At 43.3% G+C, this 25513-nt stretch overlaps 1 protein-coding gene across 1 annotated transcript in view; it reads right to left on the bottom strand.

The window, feature by feature from the left end:
• The window catches only part of SPO11 (SPO11 initiator of meiotic double strand breaks), a 218359-nt gene extending 193168 nt beyond the window's left edge, over window positions 1-25191 (bottom strand). The window contains exon 1 of the mRNA XM_090020607.1: window positions 24719-25191. The gene's annotated coding sequence lies outside the window, so the exon portion shown is untranslated. The remainder of the gene's footprint in view (window positions 1-24718) is intronic.
• Between the last annotated feature and the right edge of the window lie 322 nt (window positions 25192-25513).

The following is a 25513-nucleotide window of genomic DNA, read 5'->3' as shown; positions in this document are numbered from 1 at the left end:
CAGAGATTAGCTTTAACTCCCAGTGTTTGATAACGGATCTGACAAAGCGTTTCAGTAGTAGAGTTAGGAATTTCAGGTGCCCTTTGTTCTCAGACCGCTTTGGACACGCCGGCAAATTATAATGAAGAAAACGAGGGTGGGGATTTACAGTCATCGGCTGCTTGGGCCAAATGCCCCTTGTGTGCCCTACTCCTCTGCGGTGAATGAAAGCTACCTGGCAACAACTTTTTCTCATATTTTGCCAGACTTTGGGGATTTCCTTCGAATGAGTGCTGTAGCTAATTTTCAGACTTCTTATTGATTGTTTCGTAAATAATTTCTTTGACATGTCCCATGTCCATATTTTGTCCAATAATTTCTAAAGGTGCCCAGCTTGCATAGTGCTTAATGGTGACAAGGATGTTTGAAAACTGAGCCAATGGAGCTCAGCTGAAAATCTGCTTTTTTGGCGTGTCCTTTGTCCAATAATTCCCACAGTTGTACTTTGTCTAATAATGTCTTTGACATGTCCTTTGCCCATATTTAAGGTTTGCCAAGATCCTTCCTTTGGATTGGCAGAAAAGTGCTAGGATGTCACTGTACCTTAAGAAAAGAGGAAATTGTAACACAGTTGCCAAGGGGTTTGGGAGGGACAAGATCCTTAAGCAGGGAAGTCCTGCTTAGGAGATGAGATGGGGAAACCTGTTATCCTAGAAGAAGGTGGCAAAGGGGAGTAGCCAGACAAAGGCAGCGTAACACCACCCACACGCACACATGCACACACACACGGTTATGCATTGTAGGGTTTTGTGTGTGTGTTTGTGGGCAAGATGGTCCCTGTTGTTCTGGCCATGTGCTCAGCACATGGCAAGCTGGGCTCTGTGTCTGGGCAAAATATGTAAAATCCTCTGGCAAACTGAGTAAGATTGAGGCTTTGGGGATGTCACACTAGGTATAGAAGAACAACTTAACTAATGTTTCGCGCTGTTTCCTGGGGCTGCTGAGAGCTGCGCTGGGAGCCAGAAAACCTCTGCATGGGGTGGGGGTGTCACCCCCCTTCACTGAACAGGCAAGCAAAAGCCATGTGATGGGAAAGCCTTGGGCACAGGGAGAGAAAGTCTGTTTCGGTGTTTGAGACTCCTCTTTCTCCCCCCTCCCCCCTTTTTTTTTCCTTAAGTGGGCTAATGCCATGGGGGTATTAATCCCTGGAGCGAACTGCCCAGGAATAGGTCCTGGAAATTACTGGCCCCTGTGTTTGGGAATTATAGCATCTCAGCATTGTGGTGTAGCTGAGGCTGGATGTCCAGGCTACAGGCATAGGCCTGCACTCTTTGCTATTTCACAGCTATTGCATTTCTGCCTTGCTGTGCAGCTGAACCTCAGCCATAGGTTTGGCTGGCAGATTTGGGCCAGGGTAAGACCTGGCACTACTTGCTGTCTATCCAGGCCTCAGCACAGTATAGGCCTGCCCAGCTTTTGCTGCCCAATTCGGGCCCAGTGAGATAGGCCTGTGCCTCCTTTTGTCTCTTTTTGCAGTTTTGCACACACAGGCGGTGTGGTTGGGTGCTAGTTGTAGTTCAAGCCCAAGCCAACATAGGCCTGTGCTTTCCTTCGAGTTCAATTGCAGTTTTCTGCCCAGCAGAGCTGGGATTGAGACTGGCATGGGCGACTGGTGCCTCCCAAGTCTGGCGAGGGGGCACAAGACAGCCAACTGGGGGGGGTCCCCCAGCAGCCAATCACCAATCGGATGCACTTCCAGTTTCATGGCTGGCACTTCCAGGGGGTGCACAGCCAATCTCAAAGGGTGCAGGTGCACCTGCGTGCACACCCTACACATCACCAATGAGGACTGGGAATTTTGGGGTGCGGTATGCTGACAAAAGCCACAGTTAACCCCTCAAAGCCACCATGTGGAAGTGGGGGTGGCGCTCTACCACTTCTCCAGGAGCAGTGGCACCCCTCGCAACCCAGAAGGACCCACGCTCTTGAGCAACTCCCCATGGTGCAGTGAACCCAAGGAGCAGCTCAGGACTCTCCGGCATGGGCCCCCCTCTCCAGCTTACTGCTTTTTTTATGTGGGACACCCTAGTAATTCATTTAGTGTTTCCCAGATGGTCTGGGTGTGGGGGCTCAAGCCAAAGGTAAAATATATTTAGTACCCAAAAATTGAACCTGGCTCTTGTTGCTGCTGTCCAGTGCCCAGCAGAAGGGTTACAGTAGCATCAGGTCAGTGGGGAAAATTTAAGAAAAAAAATACATGAGCACGCATGATCTGAGTTAAATACACAGTGAAGACCCCTCGCTAATTTTATCATGAAGTAGCAGTATTTGTCTTCCTTTGAGGTCAATCTTGTACTCCTCCCTGGGGTTGACCTGGTGAGGAAAACTAACAGCGGCACCCCAAAAAAGCAGATTTCAGCTGAACTCCATTGGCTCCCTTTTCAAACATCCTTGTCACCGTTAAGCACTATGGAAGCTGCGCACCTTTAGAAATTGTGTTTCATGTTTATTTTTCAAATGTCTCAGTTGTACCTGGGTGTTTCTCTAAAAGGACCATGATTAATGCTGTCAGCTTTTAAACGTCCCTGTTCCAGGCTTTGAAGTGAACACCTCGTGGAGGTGAAGAGGGTCAGGGAAGATATCATTTACATCTCTGCTACTACTATTGTTTGGATGGAGACAACTTTCTGCATGGCTAGATTAGCATAGCAGTTGTGAAGGGCCTGCTTTCCTCAGGCTAAAGATGTTACATTAAATGCTAGGAGTCTATAAGGAACAAAAGAAAATTGCAGGGTAGGGATGGCCAGCATTCCCTAGCGTGCCTGGTAGATTTATTACCGGGATTGGCAGTTTTGCTGGTATTCTATATTAAAATCTCTCCTTAGGCCCCAATTCAGGAAACGGTGTGCTTCCTTCCAAGCACATGCTTCGTTAAGCCTGATTAAGGTCAATCCTATTTGAGTAATTCTTCAGAACGCAGGCCTTCCTCCTTACATCTGCGTTCTAAATTTTGCTAAGTTATTTTGAAGCCCATATTTTATAGCGAGACCTGTGGATTCCTAATGGCAGTTATATAAATCACAGAGATGTTTGGTTTGGCTGTTGATGTGTTCTCCGTACAAATGGCCTTTTGCAGATCCAGCGTTCGCACAGAGTATTGCTGAGGCATCTGCAGGATCTTGCCAGACTGAACACTTAGGCATTTTGGTCCCTCTTGGAGGGAGGGCAGTACTAGTTAAATGCTGCTTTTTTCCTAAAAGCTCTTGCAGTGGAGATCCTGAAGAGGTTTAAAACTTTTAATGGATGTGTCATCCCCTGCTTGGACTCTCATCAGATAACGTATGGCATTCGTGTGCACCTCTGCCCTAAGACGAAACATTCCCAACCATTCTAAACCACTGAAGTTTGGAAGCAATTAAAGAGTTAAACAGAATAAAAATGAATTTCAACAGAGCTTTAAAGCATTTCTGTGGTACTGTTTTTATTGATTTTTTTTTTAAAGGCTGCAAATTGCATATAAGATGGCAATCAAAATGACTTGTTAGAGTACAAATATTGCCGTTCACTTAGCAAAAATGTCTCTGCCAGATTCCTTTAGTTTACCTAAGAATTAATGGGAAGCAGTGTCCAATTCCAAGTGTTGACGTGATTTGTCAAGTTTGCCATTGTATATGTTTGAGGTTTCCTTTGAGGAGAAGTGACCCACAACTGTAACACTAAATAAAGACACACTTCAAATAACCAATGGTGGTTTCTTAAATTGCCAATCAAACCCATAAATAAAGAGACATACTCTGGGTGTGTTTAAGTCGTGTTTAACAGAACAGAACTAAACAATGACATTCTTGTTGAAATGCATTTTCGTTTCAAAGCAATATCCTCATGAACATATAAAATGTAAACAGCATGTAAGACCTCTAAATTGTCTGTGCCCTTGCCTCTTGGAAAAATGGAAAGCTGTGCTGGAAACTTTGAAGTTGGAAATGAAATTTCCACTTTTGAAAACCAAGCACAAAGACGCACAACTGACATCAGCATGACTCCACTTCATATTGCCTCCTGGAGGACATTTTCAGGCTTTCAAAGTGCAAAACACAAGCTGAAATGCAAGTGTATTCAATCAATCAAAGTAAAGCCACTTTGAAAAGTGAGGTCCCATTTTCAAAAGTGACTATAAGTACTTTGGGCCATATTTACTAAGGTATTTAGGTGTCTAAAATGCAGATAGTGATCTCATGGGATTTTTAAAAGGCTAAGGTGCATCCCTGGTAAAGCAGCTAACTTGCATTGAAATCAGTGGGAAACAGGTGCCTTACGTAAGCCCTAGGCACCTAACTAGATCTTTTACATCTAAATGCAGAAATTGGGCCCTAAATGTTAGGTCACTTCTGGAAACTTTACCCTTAGTCCTTGCAATGTACATGGAAGCTCACTTAAAAGTTGCTGAATTGCCAGCCAACCTGAAGCCTGCTTTGTACAACCAATGGCAGGTACCATTGTCTGAGCCAGAAAATACATGTGTATACAGTATACACCTGTTACATACAGGAACCAGATATTTGTTGCAAGATTTAGACAGGAACAGTATAACCTAGTGCCCCCAAACCACTCTTCTCACCTTGCCAGATGCTTTGGATTTTCCTTTCTATATTTCTCGAAATACAGAATTTCCATTTGCCAGTGTCACTTTGGGCACTGATTTTTGCCGCCTGTCATCAGGTATTGAGCAGTATTTCTTTAGTGTCTGAAGCAGTGGCATGGAAGTATTTGTTAAGCAGTCAAAGACCAAACATCTGTTTTTCAAAACTTAGCTCCACTGATTGTTGCTACTTTTTGCATATTAGATTAGGTATCGATGCACTTCTGAAAATAGAGCCCTCGGAAAAATAAAGCAAAAATGGAGAAGTGGCCAGTCAGCTGGAAAACTGAGACGTTCAACTACGATCTGCTGTGTGGTAGGGTGATGGTCAGCTGCGATATAACTGCCGGCAAGTTGCAGTAAAGAAACATGTTCTGAATGAATCAGCCATCCTGTTCTTACACTGTGGGCAAATATGCCTATTGGCTTCTGTGACTGCTTGTGTGAGTGAAAACTTAGTAAAGAGCTCAAGAGGTGATCACATGGAAGTATGCATGTGTGTGTAACATGCATGTGTGTGTCTAACATGCACGAGTGCTGGCATTTTTTGTATAACTTGAGAAAAAATGAAATGTTAATGGGCAAGATGTCTTGAGATCTCCATCTCAGGTGGCACAGTTACAGACATAAGGCACGCTGGTGGCAATAGGAAGATCAGTTTATTAAACAGCTCTGCCTGCATTTAAAAGTTCTCTACTTCTCTCCTGGAGTAAAATACCGTGTGCAGGTGTTGACAGGAGAGGCCCACCAGCTCCCCAAATTTTTTGAGCCAGACGAAAACTTCAAATGGCCCTCATTCTGTCATCAGCTGTTTCCAAAACAGCACAAAACAGAGAACCAACTTGGTTGGTTAACTTGGAGTCTAGAGAGTTAATTTTCCTTCTGCACAAATCCACAGCTATCATCTCAGGATGCAAATGGTTGGAACCGTCAAACCCTGTGCCAGAACAGCTTTGCATTACACACGCTCACCTCTGTTTTGCCCTCAGGTTCAATACACAGTTAATGAGAGCAGAGATGCCAGTTTCTATGCAGGTATCTCATATTATCACTTAGATTTGCCCTCAAGGCTGAAAGGAGAAGGGAATCCTCAGTTTCAAAAAGATATTTTGGTCTACAGGCCACTGGGAATGTATGTTTTCTCTAAGTGTTATCTGCAAGCTGTAAGAAGAAGAGGAGCCTTTTAATAGAACAAAGTGTTCTGTGCACACAGGCAGATACATAAGCAGTATAGTACTGAGGCATTAAAGTAACATTAAAGCTCTTTTTTTTTTGTATGGGTGATATTCTGTGCGTGTATTCAGGCAGTTGTAGTACATGCAGTCGTACCTCTTTGCACATTCAGCCATTTCATTCCCTGTTGCAGCAACAGTATGTTGCACTATTAAAAATTAAGCTTGCAAAGCAAGACACACCTGAGGGGGCATCCACATTGTGTGCCCAAATCCCAAAATTACCCAAGCTTGGTGAATTTGACACCTGTAGCTGTAGTTTGTTCATGCACTATGACTAGCTGAACAATAAAATGTGTAGACAAAGCATGTGCAAAAGCAGACTTATAAATTGTCTGTCAAGTCCTGGCCCTAGGTTATGATTTCTAGAGGTTATGATTTCCTCTCCCAGTTCCTTCAGCAATGTGAAATATAATTATTAAAAGATGAAAAAATGCTAAGTTACTCTCCAGTTTAAATATTTCTCCCTGGCTTAGATTTGACCCACCAGGAAGAGTGTCCTTAATGTAACCGCTTTGATTAGGTTTATTTGTGTGTGTGTGTGTGTGGGGGGGGGTGTTAAATTCCCTTCCAACCAAAATAATTTTATACCAGTAAAAACCCAAGTGTGGAATCTATTGTGCCAATATAATTATCCCCCTTCTACTATAGATATAGTGATATAAATCATCTTTATACCAGTGAGACAGTTGTTTTGCTTTACCTATAATGATATAATAAAAATGGCAACTGTGTTTCACTCCAGAGGTGGTACATTTTGGCATATGAGGAAGAAATTATTAGAACAGGACAGACCAGAGGGTTTGAACGTGAACCTATTGCTTCTGGGTTTGTGTGGATATTTGAATTCAGCAAACTTGGAACACCCTAAGAAAATGCATCCCTCTGCCCCCAGATTGCTCCCAGAGCCCCTTAAAAATGGAAAATGAAGTCGGAGTTGGAAGGGCACAGAAAGGAAATGTGCTAGCAGTTGTGAGGAATGGAAGAGGATGATCTTGTAAGGTTTATGTCCATACAGTAACCCATTCATGCTTGCCAAATGTGTTAGGCCAGGGACCCAATCTGCATTCTTGAAGGCATTGTTTCCACACACCGAAGTCCCTTTGGCTTGAAGTTTAAATACATGAAAAAGCTGTGGGAGCAAAGGGTGATAAAGGAACTCATTATTTTTTCACACCCATGTCCATATCATTTAAAACTCAAGCTGGGAAATCCAGACCTGTACACCCAAGAGTTATGGAGGGGTCAGATCTGACGTTACGATAAGGCCATTTGTAAAGATGAGGGAATCCAATGTCCTTGACATTTGGGTATGTCAGACATATAACATAAAATGGTCTGCTTTTGGTTGGCACACCACTTAACACCATAGCTAGCGCTAAGTAACATCTGTTTTACAGGGTTGCTTAGCTTGAATAATAGCTAACAGTATTAGTCAGTAGCTCAGGATACATTGGCATTGATTTCTTCTTAGGAAAAGGCTTGAGCATGTATTTAAAATTAAGCATGTATTTAAAATTAAGCATGAACACGGTGTTGAATTAAAATCCTTGACTGTGTTCCAGCCTCTGTCATAGTGTGTCCTGGTGCACTTGAACAAATTACTTAACAGATCTGCTCTTCTGTTTCCTTACCTAGACAGAGAAGAACATTGACCTGCGTCAGTGGGGTTTTGTGGGTTAATTCGTGTGTGCTTGAGATGGCTAGAGAAGTGCAAAGTGTGATTTCCACGAGGAAACAAATTCTTGGTTGTACAGTAATGATTATTTTTTTTAAATCAGGTCTCCCAGAGTGTGCAGTGGATGCTGAAGAGGCAGTGAGAAGCATGAAATATTGTAGAGATCATAAATCATCATGTGAAAAAACTCAGTAAGGATTGTTTCTTTAGCTGTGTGATATGTGAAAACTGTGCTAGAGGCTACATCTCTCAGAGCCTCCTATTACCTAAATTCCCTTCAGCTCAAATGTAAATCCTTTTAAGAGCCTGAAGATGCTTTGAAGTTGAAGAGTAGCTCCCAATGACAAATTTATATTCTTTTCTAGGCTTTGTTAGTGCTCACTGGTATTTCTCCTCCCCCCCAAATTGTAAGAGAGGTAGGTAAAGGATAATGGAACAAGCCTGGAGTTATTATCATCTTAGGAGCAATGTCATCCACTGATCTCTCATAGTTTTGCAGTGGCTAATTTTATTACGTTTTGTGCTCTTTAATGTCACTTCAGTGCCAGGTTAGAAAATACCGGGGGTTTTCAGAAGGGTGCATAATGATTCTTCAGCACAGTCCTATGGCAATGTAATATTATAGCAGATCATTGTGCCTAGATGAGGCAGCTGCCTCATCTAGGCACAATGCATATCATCATCCCCATAAAATTTGCAATAATACCAGTGTATTAAAAATTTCAGGGATAGGAAAGCACTCTCTTGTGGAGAAGGAGCAAGTCTCTCTACTCATGCTCCCCAGGGCATGGATTCAGGTGATGACCTGGAGCACCAGAATGGCAGCTGTCCTTTGGCAAGCACACAGGATTAGGCTAGCACTGAGCAAGAATTAACCAGCCAAAACTTTCCCCTGAAACAAACCAGGGTTTTCAACTAAGTGAAAAATTTCACAGAAAGTTTCTTACATTCTTTCCCCCCCGAAAATATAAATATTTGTTTAAATAAAACCTAACCCCCCCATACGTGAATGTTTTCCATTCTGTTTTCTGCAGGTTTTGAATGAAACAATTTGATTTGCAAGTTTTGATATATTTTTATTTTGTCAAAAAAAAAAAAAAAAAAAAAGAATTGGTTGAAAATTTCAGATAAGTTTCCCCCTCCCTTATACACGTGATCAAAATACTCCATGGGGAGTGGTGCCGGTGCGGGGAGAGTGGGGGGACTTTTGTTGGGAACCGCACAACAGGAGATGTCTATTGTGGCTTTGAACATCTCAGGTCTTTTATGGTCTGCGGAGAAACTCTTAGAAAGACTGAGAGGGAAATGCCTGCATAGTAAAGAGAACTAAAGAAATTGAGTCTGATTTTGAAGGGGATGTTTCATAGACATTAGGGGCTGGAAGGGACCTCGTAAGATCATCGGGTCCGTGAGCGTGGCAGAGGGAACAAATGCAGGTGCATAATTATTCATTGATGTTAGGGTCGGAAGGGACCTCCATAGATCATCGAGTCTGACCCCCTACATAGACAGGAATGAGTGCTGGGTTCAGATGACCCCAGGCAGATGCCCATCCACCCTCCTCTTCGAGACCCCCAGGGTAGGAAGAGCACCACCTCCCTTGGGAGCCCGTTCCAGACCTTGGCCACTCTAACTGTGAAGAAGTTCCTCCTAACATCCAGTCTAAATCTGCCCTCTGCTAGCCTATGGCCATTATTTCTTGCGACCCCCAGGGGTGCCTTGGTGAGTAGGGCCTCACCAGTTCCCTCCTGCACCCCCATGATGAATTTATAGGCAGCCACAAAGTCGCCTCTCAACCTTCTCTTGCGGAGGCTGAAGAGGTCCAGGTGCCCTGGTCTCTCCTCATAGGGCTTGGCCTGCAAGCCCTTAACCATACGAGTGGCCCATCTCTGGACCCTCTCCACGTTGTCCACATCCCTCTTAAAGTGTGGCACCCAAAACTGGACACAGTACTCCAACTGCGGCCTGACCAGGGCCCGATAGAGGGGAAGTATCACCTCCTTGGTTCTGTGCTCATTTTTTTCCTCAGATCAGAACAATCATCAGTCAAGCTGCTACAGAGAACAGCAGTTGGGCAACTGTGGTTGACAGATCGAGCACCTGATCCTGCTGCTGTCTGACTAGGCCTTGGAAAGGTGCACGAACAGCTCCCCAATACTTCCATATTTCATTCTCAGTTACAAAGACACTGATAGCGTGAAGGCCTTTAAACCCATCCAATCAACTTGTAAAAAGACACTAAACAAAACTGATACCCTCTTCACACTGTATTGTCCTAAGTCACAAAAACGATACTGCATGGACTAGCGAGGTATTCCACAACCTTACCGTATTACTTTCTGAAAAATATTATTGATGTTAAAAAAAGAAAAAAAAGAAAACTACAAAAGGGAGTAGGCCATTTCATACCATTGTCCTGGAAAAGAGATGGTATTTCGAAGCTGGGAACATAACCTATGATTTTATCTTCTTGCAGCCCATTTGAACATTGCGATGTTGCAATATCAACACATATTCAAAATGCATTTCTTAGAAGAACTAATGACAAAAGTCAGTTCATACAAATATGAAGAGAGGGAGACAAGTACAGAAGGCAAAGAAAGGAGTTAACTGAAAAGGAAAAAAAATAATTAAAAAGAAAAAAAGCAGGCTACATGTGGGTCTGCACTTCTGCCAGTTCTTCTGTTCCTAATATATAGCCCACACTTCCCTTCAGCAAGAATACTTTGTGGGGTTTTTTCTCTCCTTAACAAAAAATGAAGTCATTCTGGGGAGAAAGTAGCGCAGAAAACATAGCTCTAAAATTACAGGAAGGAAAGGTTAATGAAGTCTAACTCTTTTGTACAACTTACAAAATAGCTTGAGAGATCATTCCATAGAGTGGAGGATGCCATTACATTTTTGTATGAACGGGAAAGGTACTTGATATTTTTCCAAATTTCTCAGCTCCCAAGACAGAGAGCTGGGCAAAATGACCTAGGAAGAGAGTATAATATTGCTATAAGCCCAGAGCTCCCACTGGCAGGTAGAACCTGCAGAATAACTTGCAGCAGGCTGTAATGCATCGATCGATCAAAGATGGAAGCCAAAGTCCCAACAGTATCGTTCTAAAAATCAGAGCCCTGCTGTAGATACTGCCTTCAAGCTTTCCTGTCCTAAGGCACTAAAGGTTTTTTTGAACATGCTACCCCAAGCTGCATAAAAATAGCAGGTCCACTGACTCGTGCATGTGACCTACGTGCTTCTGATAATCTGTCCAATTACATAGAATCCATGTGATCAAGGTGGTGCTTGAGACATCGTGCATCACACACACACTTGCCCCATTTAAATGCACAAAACTGATTTGTATGTATTCACACGTTCCAGTGCAGGCTTTGGGAACGCACGTCCGTTATGTTGAATAATCTGTAGAGGCGCAAAGCTGGTCTGCACTTTTTAATCATTCTTTCTGCTCCAGTTTGCTTGTGATTTTTTTTTGTTGTAATGAAAATAGCTACCTAAATCTTCATGTTTAATGTATTCTCCTTCCTAAGCAGTAATATAAATATCTTCATATTGTCTAACTGGATGTAGGGCTCAGGTGATAACTGTTTTCAATAGGCTGGTATAGGGAAAGTGATGCAATTTTAGTTTGTAGCCAAGAACTTCGAGATGCAATTGAAAATTGGTCCCAGTATTTTAAGCGATCAAAGCACCGAATCATTAACATACTCCAAAGCATCGCACAGAAAAAAAGCTAAGTTAGCTACAGCATGAACCAACTACTCCTGCGTGAAAGGGCACAGAGGGTATATGTTTCAGTAAGAAATGTGGTGGCCCTGTGCTTCGTTATCACTGGATTTCATTTTGATTGGAAATGACAACCTCTCTCAAAAAGCGACTGCAACCTGATTTTAACAGACACATGATAGTAAAATAAATAGTGCTACTACTAGAAGGGGATTTGTAGTCCTGGAGTCATTTAAAAACAGAAGGAAGATCAGGAAGAAAGATCACATTATAAGAATGCTATTCTGACCTAATGAATAGAGGGGAGACTTTTTGGCCACCTCCTAGGGAGTACTGATTATGACCACTCAACAACCTCTCTAGGTGGTGGTTAAAACATCTTGTTTCTATTCATTAGTTCAGGACTGCTTTCATTCCACACTAGAGGAGCCAATGAAGTCCTTTCTTCCCCCTCCTTTCCCAACAGCCTTGTTTTTCCAAGTCTATTGTCTACAGGCAAACATGATAGGATCACAGATGGGGGGGGGAGGGGGAGGAATCCTTAGTTATATTTTTCCCCTCCTCTCTAGAAAAATTTAGTACTTACAAAAAGCATCTGCTGCTGTTCGGAAAGTGCAGCCAGATCCTGCATCAATCAGAAGGATTCATATCAAATTATGAAAAAGAAAGTGGCTTACAGAAGAGGTTTCGAGAGCTGTAGAAGATGTGGTGTGAAGGGGATCTGGCATGTTCAGATGTCTAGTCTTTTCCAGGTAAGTACCTGTACTTTGGGAACGTGGCAAGGCAGCTCTTTTGCAATCTGTCATCAGCACCTTCTGCCCATTATATAGTCACCATGGGTCCTTATACCCATGCTGAAGAAGTCCTTATACACATGCTCTGATGCGTTCTGATTAGAATCAAGTCTGCTGGAGCGTTCTAATTACAACGGTCCGGCATCTCGTGTATTCAGTGTCCTGCATTTCAAAATGGCCACGGGGGCACTTTAACTAAAATTTGTTGAACAAGCTTTAGCTAAAGTGTCCCCACATCCATTTTGAAATGTGGGACACTGAATACATGAGATGATGCAGTGTTTTAATTAGGGCGGCTCCTGAGAACCACCATAATTAAAACACGTCCTCCTCCCTCTACCCCAGAGGGCATGAAAAGGCACCCCATGTATATTATGCATAGTCCTGATTCAGGGAAGCATTAAAATCCTTGCTAAGTGTGCTTCCCTGAGGTTGGATTCTTTCCTAAATTGAGACAAAGTGGGACGTGGCCCGTGTTTATAGCTGTAAACATGCATGGAGAAATGGACTAGTTATGCATACATTGCTATTAATAAACTATAAAAATATGAAATAACAGTATATTTTTATCCAGATGATCTCAGAATGCTTTACAATGACAGATAACAATATACTTCACTTGTAATGACAGGTAAATTGTCACAAAGTCTAGGGGCATGAACAGATGAAACATTTAAATCAGAGTTAAAAAAAGTAGTGGATAGGTGATGATCTAAACTTCTCTCAGTTACCCCTCAAATGATCAGGGATTTTATTCTACTGGCATAAGTGGCATTGCTTTAGATTTCACCCGTCCGTGTTCATTCCAGGTTAGCTATTTACATATGTTGCGGACCAGAGTGGGCCACCCGGGCCATGGTCCGACCAATTTTTAGCACGTTAATTTATATAACTCACAAATGCCCAACTGTCATTCCAGTTAAAACGGTATAGCTATTTTTTAAACTGCATAGCTGGCTAAATTAACGCGTTAAAAGTTGGTCAGGCCTCGGCCTGGGTGGCCCACCCTGTTCCATGGCCTACGGCTATTTACAAAAGGCAAAAAACCTGGTACCTGCTCCCTTACGGCCAGGTGAGAAGGCCCATCGCTTCCCCTGTGAACTACACCCAGGATCTCACACATCTATGAGTTCCTGATCCCAGTGTACTCTATGGTAGGAGATGCACCCAGTGCAAGCTACGCAGGGGCTTGGTACAGGCATTTCACATAAACGTGTATAAGTTGTCAGAAACCAGTGCAAACCTGTAACAGAACAGAAGTTCAGCATGCAGAGACTGGTTTCAAAATGATGGAACCCAGTCTAATACCTGGATGGACGCAGTACTAGCCTTAACTGGTTCAGATTAGAGCAGTATATCAAACCTGTCTCAGACCCCATAGAGAATCACCTTATTTCGCTGTCCTCCAGCATCCCAGACACCCCTAGCAGAGTGGCGTGCTAGCCTGGGCTGGTTCTGGCATGCTCTGGGCACGTGCCCTCCCTGCCGCCGGTTCCCAGCACAGCGGAGAGCTGGGCAGCCCTGGCCCCAGCTCCGGCCCCACCAGACCCAAGCCAGCATAGCTGGGGGGGCCCACGTGGTGGGCGGCTTCATTCCAGCTGATGGAGGGCGGGGCTGTGGCCGTGCTGGCCAATCACAGGTGGCCAATTCCTTGGCCAGGCTCAGCATTTCCTGGCAGCCCATTGGGAGGCATGTAAGAGCGTCCCCAACCTGCCAGCCTCTGTGCCCCCTGCTCCCCAAGGGCAAATGCGAGTCCTATTTGCTCCTGAACTCATCTTGAGCAGTGGCTCTCAACCTTTTTTGTACCAGGACCCATTTGTAAACATCAGTGGCCAGTCCTGACCCAGTGCCCCCCACTCCCAACCCACTTGGCCCCTCCCTCCATTCCCCCAGCGTGTGGGGCAGGAGGGGTCCCAAGAAGTCCCTTGCAGGCTGGAACGCTGCTAGCCTGCCAGGGAAATGCCACCATTTCCCACTTTTTTCTCCTTTAAAGGGGAATCCATTTTTAAAGTTCATTCACAACCCTTTCATATAGTTTTGCGGCCCACTTTTGGGTTGCGACCCACAGGTTGAGAAACGCTGATCTCGGGCACTTAGAAAAAGCTGCAAAAGTTACTGTGAATCCACCTCGGGCTTTTTGAACCTCTGTACCTAGCTAGGATGTGCATTTGCCTGCTTGTGCCCCAAGAGGATGGCACCGGAGAAGGACATAAAAATAGGAGGGCTCCCTTGCTATCTTAGGCCACCACACAATAGAATATTTTTAATTACTTTATCAAGCTCCATCTTAAATTAGGTTTTTTGCCTCTACTGCTCCTGTTGAAAAGCTCTTCCAGGAGCTCACTGTTTTGAGGGCTAGAAACCTTCTAATAATTTCCAGCCTAAATAAACTGGCCACAATTAATGCCCTTTTATTCTCATTCCAACATTTTCTCTTAGTTTCTTAAGTCTCCTCCCACAATGTGGTTAAACAGAAAGCAAATCTAGCCTCTCATCTTTTGTTTGAGACTAAGCTCTTTTAGTCTCTTCTCATTAGCTCAACTGTCCATCATTTCTTCATTATCTTACTAGCCCTTCTCTGAACCTCTTCCAGCTTGAATCCATCTTCCTTGAACGGATGAGGTTGCACTAGTGCCTCTGACAGTGGTATTAGAACTTCCCTATGACTACCTGAAATACCTTACCAGGTGCATCCTGGGGTCAGGTTAGTCCTTTTTCCCCCATAGCCACAACACAAGAGTGGGAATAATCATCAAATCAACCTTCACTTCATACCAACGTCCTGCGACTATAATGTTCCCCTAAATGGACTGGAAATATATGCCTCATGGGATTTTTAAAAGGCCAAGGCACCTAATTCCCATTGTTTGTACTGGCATTAGGTAAAATAGCACTAATCACTTAGCTGTGTCTTTAGACACATTTACTAACCGTGCAGAAGCCTAATAACATGGCGCAGTAGCATGCTGGGCAAAAACTGCATTAATTCACACTGCATAGTAATATCAGGGTACTGCACAGCGAGTGTTACTGAATAGCTGTGCGCTGGTGCTACTGCGCACTGGCAGTAGCATGTGTTACTGCACATTGATTTAGTATTTGGTTAACCAAGGACTAAACTTAAGGCACAGTAACTATAGCACATAAGGGGACCATTTACATGTTCATTAAACTCCTAATCCTGTGCTCTGGATCATACTCCCTAGACATTCAGATGGATGTTATCTATTTAAGTGCTAACTGATTAGAGTGCTTTTGCTTATAAAAGTGCAAGTGCCTGTTCATGCTGTAAGATGTACACATACATTGGGTGCATTTCAAAACTGCCTGTTGGCTTGAGAGGTATTAAAAGCTTTAGCAATCTTCTCCATTTGAAAACCTCTCTCAGGCTGGTAAGAAGCAATAATTAGTTTAACTGTGACCACTGTAATGGTATTTCTACAATGTGAAGAAAACTGTCTATTTATGGTACCTACGTACTATTTCTTGGTCTCCGTGAGAAGGAATGTTTGTAAGTCTACTGAAGTTTGCTATTGTAGGATAAGCCAACTGTGCTCATTTTTATAAATGTATATAAAGATATGCAATATGCCATAGGACTTACAGAAAATGGGGCAGAAATCTTGACATTATATATATGTGCTCAATAGTCTGCTTTTTGATTATAGATGGCAGATTTTCAAAGGCAAGGCTACTAGCAGCGCTGTTATCTGATTCATAAAGACAAGCCCTGGTACATATGCCAAAGTCCTCATTGTCTGGACAAAAAACAATTTTGCATACAACCTTCAGAGAGCTATAAAGATCCATTAACTGTTTTAGCTTCTAAACTGTCTTTTCTAAGTTTCTGTTATATTGTAAAAATCACCGTCACCGAGATGCTATATATTAGTTGCACTAATGGAGTACTTAAAACGTGGTAGAAAATGTTAGAGAGAAAATACCAGTCTGTGTAAACAAGACAGTATGTGTAAGCTGGTGTAATGGAAATGTATATACATGTGCACACACATACACACTTGCCACACGCACAACACATATCCAGTAGAGTACTGTTGGGGTGATGTTGTAATCAAGCTTTCAAATGCAAAGCATTCTTCATAGCCCTGATGAAGAATGCTTCACATTTGAAAGCTTGTCTAAGTCTAAGTCTAACTCACCATGCAGGTAGTCCAATAAACGATATTGCCCACAAAATCCTTGCCTCTCACATAACTAACAGGGCACTAGTGCACACACAAACAAACCCATGATAAGCACAGGATTTACAAAAGCACTCAAGATTGGTCTGCCTTTACCAGGTACCTTTATTTTATTCAGCCAGCGCTGAATACTTGTGAAAGTCTCCTCCTTAATGTCCAGATGAAATATTCGTATTCCATATCTATAAAAGAAGCAGCACTGACAGAATACAAATTTAAAAATGAAGTTAGAAAGCATGAGGAAATGCTGTACGGTGAGAAAAATAGCACATCGTGTATGCTTTGTGCACACATTTTAAGACATAATCTAAGACTACAACCTCACAGTAGCATTGTTACTGCTCTTAGAAGATTTTGCTCTCTTTAAACCTGACCCTGCATAGACAGAGCCTTGTACTTTTTACTTAAGGCCAGAGGCAGAAGACACATGCCTATGTCATGGAGACTGTAGATGAGCATTACTCTGTTTCAGTAAAATGAAGGAATCATTTTTGCCATGAGCCACCAGAAATTCAGAAGCCTCTGGATCAGTGAATCAATCTGTGATCTCAAAACTTGTTTCTTAGGCCATTTGATTATTAATGAATAACAATTAGCAGCAGCTGCAACTCTGAAGGATAGCGAGAGGCCTGGCTAACAGGGTGGTGTTTGCTCGCATATGACTTTCCATTTGTCAAGGAAATGTGTCATTTCTCTTCCTAAACCCACAGTATTTTGCATTTGGGCTTCAGCTTTAGTTTCTTCAGTGTTAGAGGACAGCTTGTGGAGCTCTCACACAACTGGGTGAGCTGTCACTCCTGGGGATACTACTACTGGCTCTTTTTAGATTACTGCCATAAGTGCACAGGAATAAGGCTTTTCCCCTCAGTCACCTCCTGAGTTCTCCAGTCTTGGGCTTTGATTGTAAAAACATGTACAAATGCCAGCAGGCCATGCACAGATAAGCAGCCTCCTAGAACTGTGTATGCAGTTGGAGTATGAGCATGGATAAGGGTCTGGGGTATTAAAAGTTTATTGAGCAAATAAATGAACAAAATCAATGAAGGCAGTGGTGGCTGGAAATGTATGCACCCATCGCCACACATTAGGATGGTATACAGCCATCCAGGAGTGGATGTGCCCATCTAGAAGGACATTACCCAAGATATAAAGTTAAGTGGTGTTAAATCAGATTTACACAAAGAAGCATAAGGCGTCTTGATGTTTGCAGGTATTTTGTCATCACCAAATTTTCACTCTAAGACAAAATGAGATTTGTGCAAGGCAGCACTCAAAAGGAGCTCCTAGACAGGTTTACATCATGCTACAGTCTTAGTAAACAGAAATCAAGTCAATCTTTTCAGCTGCATACTAACTCAGGATTAAATCAATTTTTAAGTGTGGATCCACTTAGTTTTTGGTTGAGTAGACCGACCATGCAGATGAAATTTCATTTAAGTATGCCCCTGTCCTAGGTCCTTTGTACATGAGCCAACAGTTATCCCAGATGATCTGAATTTTCATAAACCTGCCCCCAAGTCCTTGTCGAGAGCAAGAGACAAACCAAAGTGCACCTCTACAAAATACTTGTATTCTCACTCACCACTTCCTTCCCCTCCCCTTAGCGCATTCTTCGACACGATTAGTGGCTAAATCCAATTCTTTAATTGAAAGAAATATAACTGAACTTTCTTCTGCTGGGAATTTGCCAGAGGCCACATCATAAGCAACGTCAAAGCATATTGGAAGCAATATAGACCTCTGACATTTTTGTTGAACGATTTGACATGCCCAAGGTAGTTTGTTTGGGATTGGAATTTGTCACTGCTGCGAGGAGAGAGTCTTTGGTGGATGGAGCTTAGGGATTGCTGCACAGAGATATTAATACGATACGTTTGAACACGTCCCCGGAATGCTTTCCTTTAATCTCCTCCCATTTTTGGCACAGCCATGTCCAGAAAGATTCAGTAAAACATTTCTCTACCAGAAACACCTGAGTGGTGTCTTAATAATGCTCAGTAAAGGCTAAGTAGCAATAAACTTGGAAGCAAAAAAAAAAAATCCCTTGCTCCAAACACCTAGTGAATTGAGAAGAGTTCAAGTGGAGCATCTTGGTTTAATTTAATTTTCAACTGCCCCCTTGAGGTATCAAAGTACCTTAATGGGCAAGGAGCCTTCTTCTGTAGCTGTATGAAGCCCTAAATTGTCTATAGGCCTCAACCAGTAGACTCTCATAAAGCTCTTTAACAAGATTTGATTCTTCCAGCACATTTCTCTTCTTGCTATTATGTCCCTGTACGCTAGGGGGTCCTGCTGAACTTTATAAGTAGTTTACAGAGCTCTGTCAGGGCAAGAACCGTAAGTGGAGCAGGTGTCAGTAGAGCATTTGGGCTGGAAAATAGACTGGGGCCTCAGTGTGATATTTAAGCTTCCCATGAAAACGGTTGAGTGAGAGCCTGTGAAAGCTGGGATGCCCTGCCCAAGCAGCAATGGCCACTATGTTCCAGCTGCACTTCAAGGCCTGCATGTAGATGTTGAGGGCTAATTCTAGTCCCCAACACCACACTGGGCATTTATACATGTACCTTGTTTGTCCTGCGATGCACCAGGAGATCTGCCGCTTGGGAGCAGACCGGATTAATCACATCTGCGCCACATATGAGCTGACGTGCACAGTGCTGCGCCACATGCAGTTGTACAAGTGCCAAAATACACGTCAGCGTGCATAAAATAGTGCGCTTTTGAACTAAAGCATCTCTGAGGCGTTTTAATTTAACCACCATTTTCTTCACCACCGTTTTCTTTGCACTAACGCACGTTTCTCCACTTATACAACTGCATGCGTTGCAGCGCTGTGAGCTTTTCAAAGCAAACAGTGCTGCAGCACTTGCATGTGTAAAAAGCCCATGTTTCTCACACAACACCCCACTTCCCCTAGACTATGTGGTCTGGGACACACATTGCATAAACCAGTTTGGCCCAAATCAGTTAAGTTTGATACTACATTCACCAAAGTTTCTCTCAAACCAGTTTCAGTTGTTTTCAAACTGGTTTATGTGCACTGAAAGTACCACTGACTCTGTTGTGGATAAGAACCCATTTGCCTGGAAACAACAAAGTTTTCCTACTTGAAGTTTTTGCCTCAATACAGGAGTGTTGGCATGTCAAGGATGAAGCAACATGCGCGCGCGCACACACGCACACACACACACAACTTGTTTTCAGTGCCTGCTTTGTTGTCTGGTGCTAGCAAGGGCTGCGTGTGACAAGCAAGAGGCTTATCTGACAACTCTTTCATGTTTGAATACTCCTTATTAAAAAAGCTCAGCCTTTGTTTCACTTGAGACAAACTAGGAATCAAGAGTGAGACTTTTTTTAGACTTTAAAATATGGTTTTCTACCATCCTTCAAAAACGAATGTATTTCTCCCCAGAATCTACAGTATCAAGCATAGAACAATAGTTTTCTATTCTTAAACCTTTTTTCATGCCTTTGCTAGTGCCACTGAAGGAATCACTGACATACAAGTTAATTGATTTGCAAGTTGATTTGATTTATTGCCCTACAGTTAATTGATTTATTGAATTACTGTTTCTCCTTTGCATTTCAAGTACATTCTTCCAGGCAATAAGCTGCCCTAAGTTTGCACCCACCACACCCACTGGCAGTGGAAAACCATTTGCTGATACAAAAGGATGTCCTACAGACGTACTGAGTGCAGCGTATAGCCAGGTAATAGAAAACCTTGCCGACTGGCTCTTCCTGCCCTAATCAGGTTAAAGATCTGTGACCAATCCATTTTTTTCACAGCAAACATTTGAAATGGAAATGGAGAGAGGGCTCGAGGGAGGACATCACGAGCATGTGTGCACACACACAACACTGGGCAATATGAATGGAGCATTTTGCCGGGGGTGAAGATACAGTTTTATTACTGGCCTCAGATCTGCACTTTGATTTGAAAGGGTTAAACCATCACCAGCTCATAGTTAAGACCATAGAAGTGATTCAGCCTCAAGCTGTAATATCAACCTCTAAGCATCTGCTAGATTCATACTAGTCTAATAAAAATGCTGCCCAAACAGCAAGACAGTTACCTTGAGTTTAATGTAAATCCTGCTGGAGGCAAGGTATAGGCAGTTCTACTGAAGTACACACCGTGATGCTTTATTTCCACAAAGTCTTTACACTGCAACTGCTAACATGACATAGCTCTCTGGCGCACACACTTTCTGGCAGTGAAGACGCAGCCAGAGTTGAAGCCACTCAGGAGATCATCCTTGCTAGGCAATCCCGACACTAAGTTATGATTCTGCTCTATCTCCAGATGTACTCCGTACACTCCTGTCCTGGTTCATTAGGAACTCACTTCTGTTAAGCAGCCAGCTTTTTGCCAGACTCTTGGGTCATCATTTCCTAACAGATCTCACTGCAGCCGAAACGTTGTTATCTGGAATCGCACTGCTCATTTCCCCTGCTTTTGAGCACACACATCGAGATCGTGTCTTAGCAGTCTCTCAAGTTGCCCTGAAGCCTTGGTACAAATCTGCAGAAAGGTACATTTTGGGGAGAGTCTTACACCTACTCAGACACCCAGGGGTGCATCCCCACAAGTGGAAACTTGCGTTCCCTGGGGACTAGCAGCAGCACAAATATGTGACGCTGCGAGTTGTCCCTGGGGAACGCCCTTGCACATGTGCGCTGGCACATGGAGAGTTGCTCCAGCTGGGGTAAAAGAGGCTGGGGCCAGTACCTGGGTTGGCCCCAGCAGCCTTACCTGGGATCCTGGAGGCTTGCCAGGGCTCCAGCAGCAGCAGTCCAGGCGCACGGAGCCTGGTCGGCAGTGCAGCATGGCTCCAGCTGGCCAGGCTCTGGTTTCAGCTGGGGCACGCTGCCGCCGCGTGCACCACTCCACCCCGCTTTTAGTTGGCCTGGGCTTTTTTGACAGCAGGACGCAGATGGGTCTGTGGCACCATAAACCAAACATGCATGCTCATCTGGATATGCCCCGAGTCTAAACAAGGGATTATCTTCAGTCCTTTCCCTTTTCTCCACCCCATAGCCAAGTCCTTATGCCGGCTGCAGCACAACATTTTTCATAAAGAGAGTATACTCAAAAGCTTTAAAAATGGCTGTGAATAAGACTTAGGTAATATATACTAGCCAAGTAACATGATAACTTATAATATGTGGTATATAATAAATATGAACCTCATGGGAAATTAACTACAAACAAAGGGTGCAGGGAAGAACAATTCTCCAGTCAAATTTTGAAAAAGAGTCACAGAGTGAAGGAGGTGGGAAAGTAGAAGAGGGCAGTTCCAGGTAAAATCTGCAATGGAAAAGTCTCTGGCATCAAAAGCAGCTGAGATATTATCAACTATGGAGAGGAGGTCAGTGGCACGTGAGCAAAGGCAGCAAAATGCAGAGACCGAAAAGGAGCCAATAGTTCAACTCTAATGCAATTCCACTGACTTTAGTGGAGTTACGCCAGAGATGAATTTGGCTCAGGGCCTCCACAACTGGCTGAAGCAAGTCTGCAGAGGGGATCTGAAGTTCAAACTAGGACCCTTTTCTCCTGGACCCAGTTAGAAGGTGCCACCCTGCCTAAGCAAATCCTGAAATCGCTGCAGAATGCATGATGGTGCCGATGGATATTGGATCACCTTCATGCCGAGACTGGAATTTGAAGCCGGGGTGTCATGCTTGAACTCGTCTTTGTGAGTGTAAAATGCTCAGCAGCTGCGCTCTGCAACTGCTGAGGTCTGGGAAACTTGTACCCGAGCTGTAAGTTAGAATAGTCATAGAAAGAGATCCAATAGCAGTCACTATTGCCCAGGGAAGCTTGTTATTTTCATGTCTCTAGCCTGTTTTACCTTCCCACCTCTCTGCAAGTTTGGAAATCATTAGACTACATCTCCCCAATCCACTATAATCAATGAATACAAGCAAAAGCTTGGGGCTGTGTTGAGCCCTGGAACATTCCAGTCTTCATCGCTTGCCCTCCCCGAGAGCGGCTATATGCCGAGGTCCCATTTCCTGCAAGCCACAGTCTCCCTAGCACCCCAGACATTCATCTCTGGCCTTGTCTGCTGCTATATTCCTCATGTAGCAAATGCAAGCTCATGGTGCAAGCCTTGCAGTTGCACACATGGAGGACAGCTTGGTGACAAGGATAGCTGTGGACAGGGGCAGTGGCTGTTCCCACAGGACATCTCCATTGGAGAGAGAAAAATCTACAGCTTCTGCTTAAGTCACCACAGTAGCATCTGGTTACGGTACAAGCCATGATACTGTTTTTCCGGTATGTTATTTAGAGGATTAATTAACAGGTGTGGCTGGAACAAGAACATCCAGGTTTGGGCTGTTAGAAGGGACAAACAAGACCCATGGCAAAATAAATGCTAGTCTGGATCTACAGCCAAATTTCAGAGTCTCACTCTCTTTTTTTTAAAAAAAGAAAATAAAAAAAAACTGCTTGACTTAGTTCTCTGAAACCCTCGTGCTATCCCAGACCTAAGCACCCAAGCTTGGTTGCCAGTCCAAACACAGGTAGCTTATCATTTTTAAATTGCAAATATGCCATGGGACTGGCAGTAACGAGACAACACAGGAATGAAAGCTGTTTTCAGGGATTTCCCTACCCTGACCAGAAGCAGATGTGAGAAAGCTTGGAGAGCCCTGCTCTTTGAAACTGCAAGGCCTGTTCCGCAGTTCCCAATGGGGTACAAGGAGCCTGACTTTCAAAGCATCTAAAAAAAAAAAAAGAAATCACCTCACTTAGTTCTTGGCTAGTAACAGGATCTCCTGTCACTAATCAGGATGCCATTTAACCGTTTCATTATGGATGGGTGGGGGGCAATACGGCAGGGTAGCAGGTGAGATTGCACTTTGCCTGCTGGGGGAAGATTTCACAGGCAACCTTCACTAAAATTTATTTCCAGCTTACATGATAAAACCCCTATTAACACCATGAGCTGACGTCCCTAAAAAGAATTTTACGTGATCAAATAGATCAAAGTGACTTCTGCTTTGCCCACTGAAATGATGGCAGGAGGCCAAAAACCCCAGCTCTACATTAAATGCAAGCTCCGCTTGGGTATAGCCATGTGATGTCATGGTCACAAACACCATCACCACACAGGATGGCACATTTTAAAATGGGAATCCACCTCAAACATATGGAAATTGAGACAATCCCCTCAATACAGATGAGTAAAAGGGGACACACAGTGGCCACTCACCTCTATCAAGGTTACATAGCAAGTTAGCAACCCAACTGGGCAGAGAACCGTGGTCTTCTCCTCATAATCACTAGATGGCTTGGCTACCCCGTGATGGAAAATCACCTTTCAAGAGGCCTCTTTCACAGTGCATGCTAGATAAGGGGTCAAAAGATGGAGGCACACTCAAGTCCCAATAACCATATTTAGGAGGTAGATAAGGCCCTGCAACGTATATATCCTACTGTAACGGTGGGTCACTAGTGGTTTCTACAGCAGACCATAGTGAGTATCATTATAATGCTCACAAGTTATTTGAAGGGAAACTACTGATTCCCATAGCGTGCATTAAGTCTGCTACCTTTATCTTTTCCTGAAAATTGAGAACAGCAATACAATGAATTGCTTTTATATTTTTTTCCTTCTTCTTAAGTTTTGTTCCTCAAAAAGAATTCCTGGGGGGAAAAAAAACAGGGTTCAGATACGATCATGGATGTCTGCACCAACTGTAGACAATGCCCATGCATATTTACAGGGTATACGAGCAATAAAAAAAAAAAAAAAATTACATGGAGGATAAGGTAGGTAAAAAAAGTTTCAGATATGGGTCTCAGATATTGAGCAACATTTTGCAAAACTTCATTATTCAAAAAAAAAAAAAAAAAAAACTGAAGCAGTTCAAAAGCTGGTGAATAAAGCAGAATTTCAGTTATCGTTTTATGACACTACATACTTAAAAAGTCTACCAACTCTAATGCAAAAGGACTGTGAAGCTAACTTGGTTAGGCATAATAGATACCTGTTGCTAAATATGGACCTGAGCATCTAAATCATATTACTGAAGATAGGTCTGTGGCTATACGCATGCAACCATCCTATCAGGTATCTCTCAGAGTAGCTTTTTTGTATATATTTATTAAATAACTTACTTGTTATCAAATAGGGAAGCAGACAAAATGAGGTAGGAAACAGAAACAGAGTGTCAGGGTTCTCAGAAGTTTGCCAGAATGGGTCGCGTGGGTTTAATTGTAAACCCCATGAATAGGAATAATATAAGGGGTTCTGGCCCTAGGATCTGTAAATGGCATTTTATAAATGAAGCGATCTGATAACACAACCTAAACCAGGAACTGTCCCACTCTGACAGTACAACAGATGCAAATGACAAAGGGCGTACAAGCACATCACACACATCAAATAAGAAACTAAGGTACATCCCTCACTCAGGTAGCTCTAAATAAATGTCAAAGAGGCACCTACCATTCATCTTCACATCTCTCCTATGAACAGTCGATCCTATTTGTATTCAGATTCCACCCGGTTCCCAAATCGCCAAACAAATGGTACCGGTGCTAGATGCTACTTGGATGGGATGCGATAGCTGGATCTGCAGACTGCCTTAAATCATCCAGAGGTGGGGGAGGGAGGCCAATTAAAAAAAAATTGGCTGCACATAAAGGACTTATTTTCTAAAAAAAACCCAGTGATCATCATCATCAGTAGGGTCTATTAAGGGTCTAATTCCTTTGAAGTCAGTGGAACTGCTCACACTAGAAAAGAGTTATACAGTAGGTTCCAGCTCTCTGGTGGTAACTTTTCGGAAAGAAGCATTGTGCTGCTCCGATTGCTGTGTGTGAAGCCATTGTAGCTTGAGGGATAAGAAGAATCTGTTTTCCTTCCTGTAATGGTTCCAAAATACTCGTGCTTTCTTTTTGCAGTGTTGTGCCTCATTCCTGCCTGCAAATGTGGCACGAGTTTCAGCAGCTCGGGGTAGCATCGTGAGCAGCGGAGAAACACTTGAAACTTTATGTGGAGCGAGACGCATAAATCACCGTTTAAACACCGAGCAACCTCTGTCTTTTCTTAACTATGCTGCTGAGGCCTAAGTCTTGCAGCATGCTGTGCTCCCCTCCATTCCTGTGAATGTGAATGGAGGATGGGGATGCACCGTGCCTTTCGAGAGACTCACAGTACCTTGCACAATGCCGACTTCTCTCAGAAGGTAATGAAATAAGACAAAAATGGATAACTATCTGCTTCTCTCCACTCGCTACC

This window comes from Crocodylus siamensis, chromosome 10 (assembly GCF_052110815.1).
Source record: "Crocodylus siamensis isolate JL-2025a chromosome 10, ASM5211081v1, whole genome shotgun sequence".
Taxonomy (NCBI): Eukaryota; Metazoa; Chordata; order Crocodylia; family Crocodylidae; genus Crocodylus; species Crocodylus siamensis.
The sequence above is the reverse complement of the archived record's forward strand: the minus strand, read 5'-3'. Positions and strand labels throughout refer to the sequence as shown.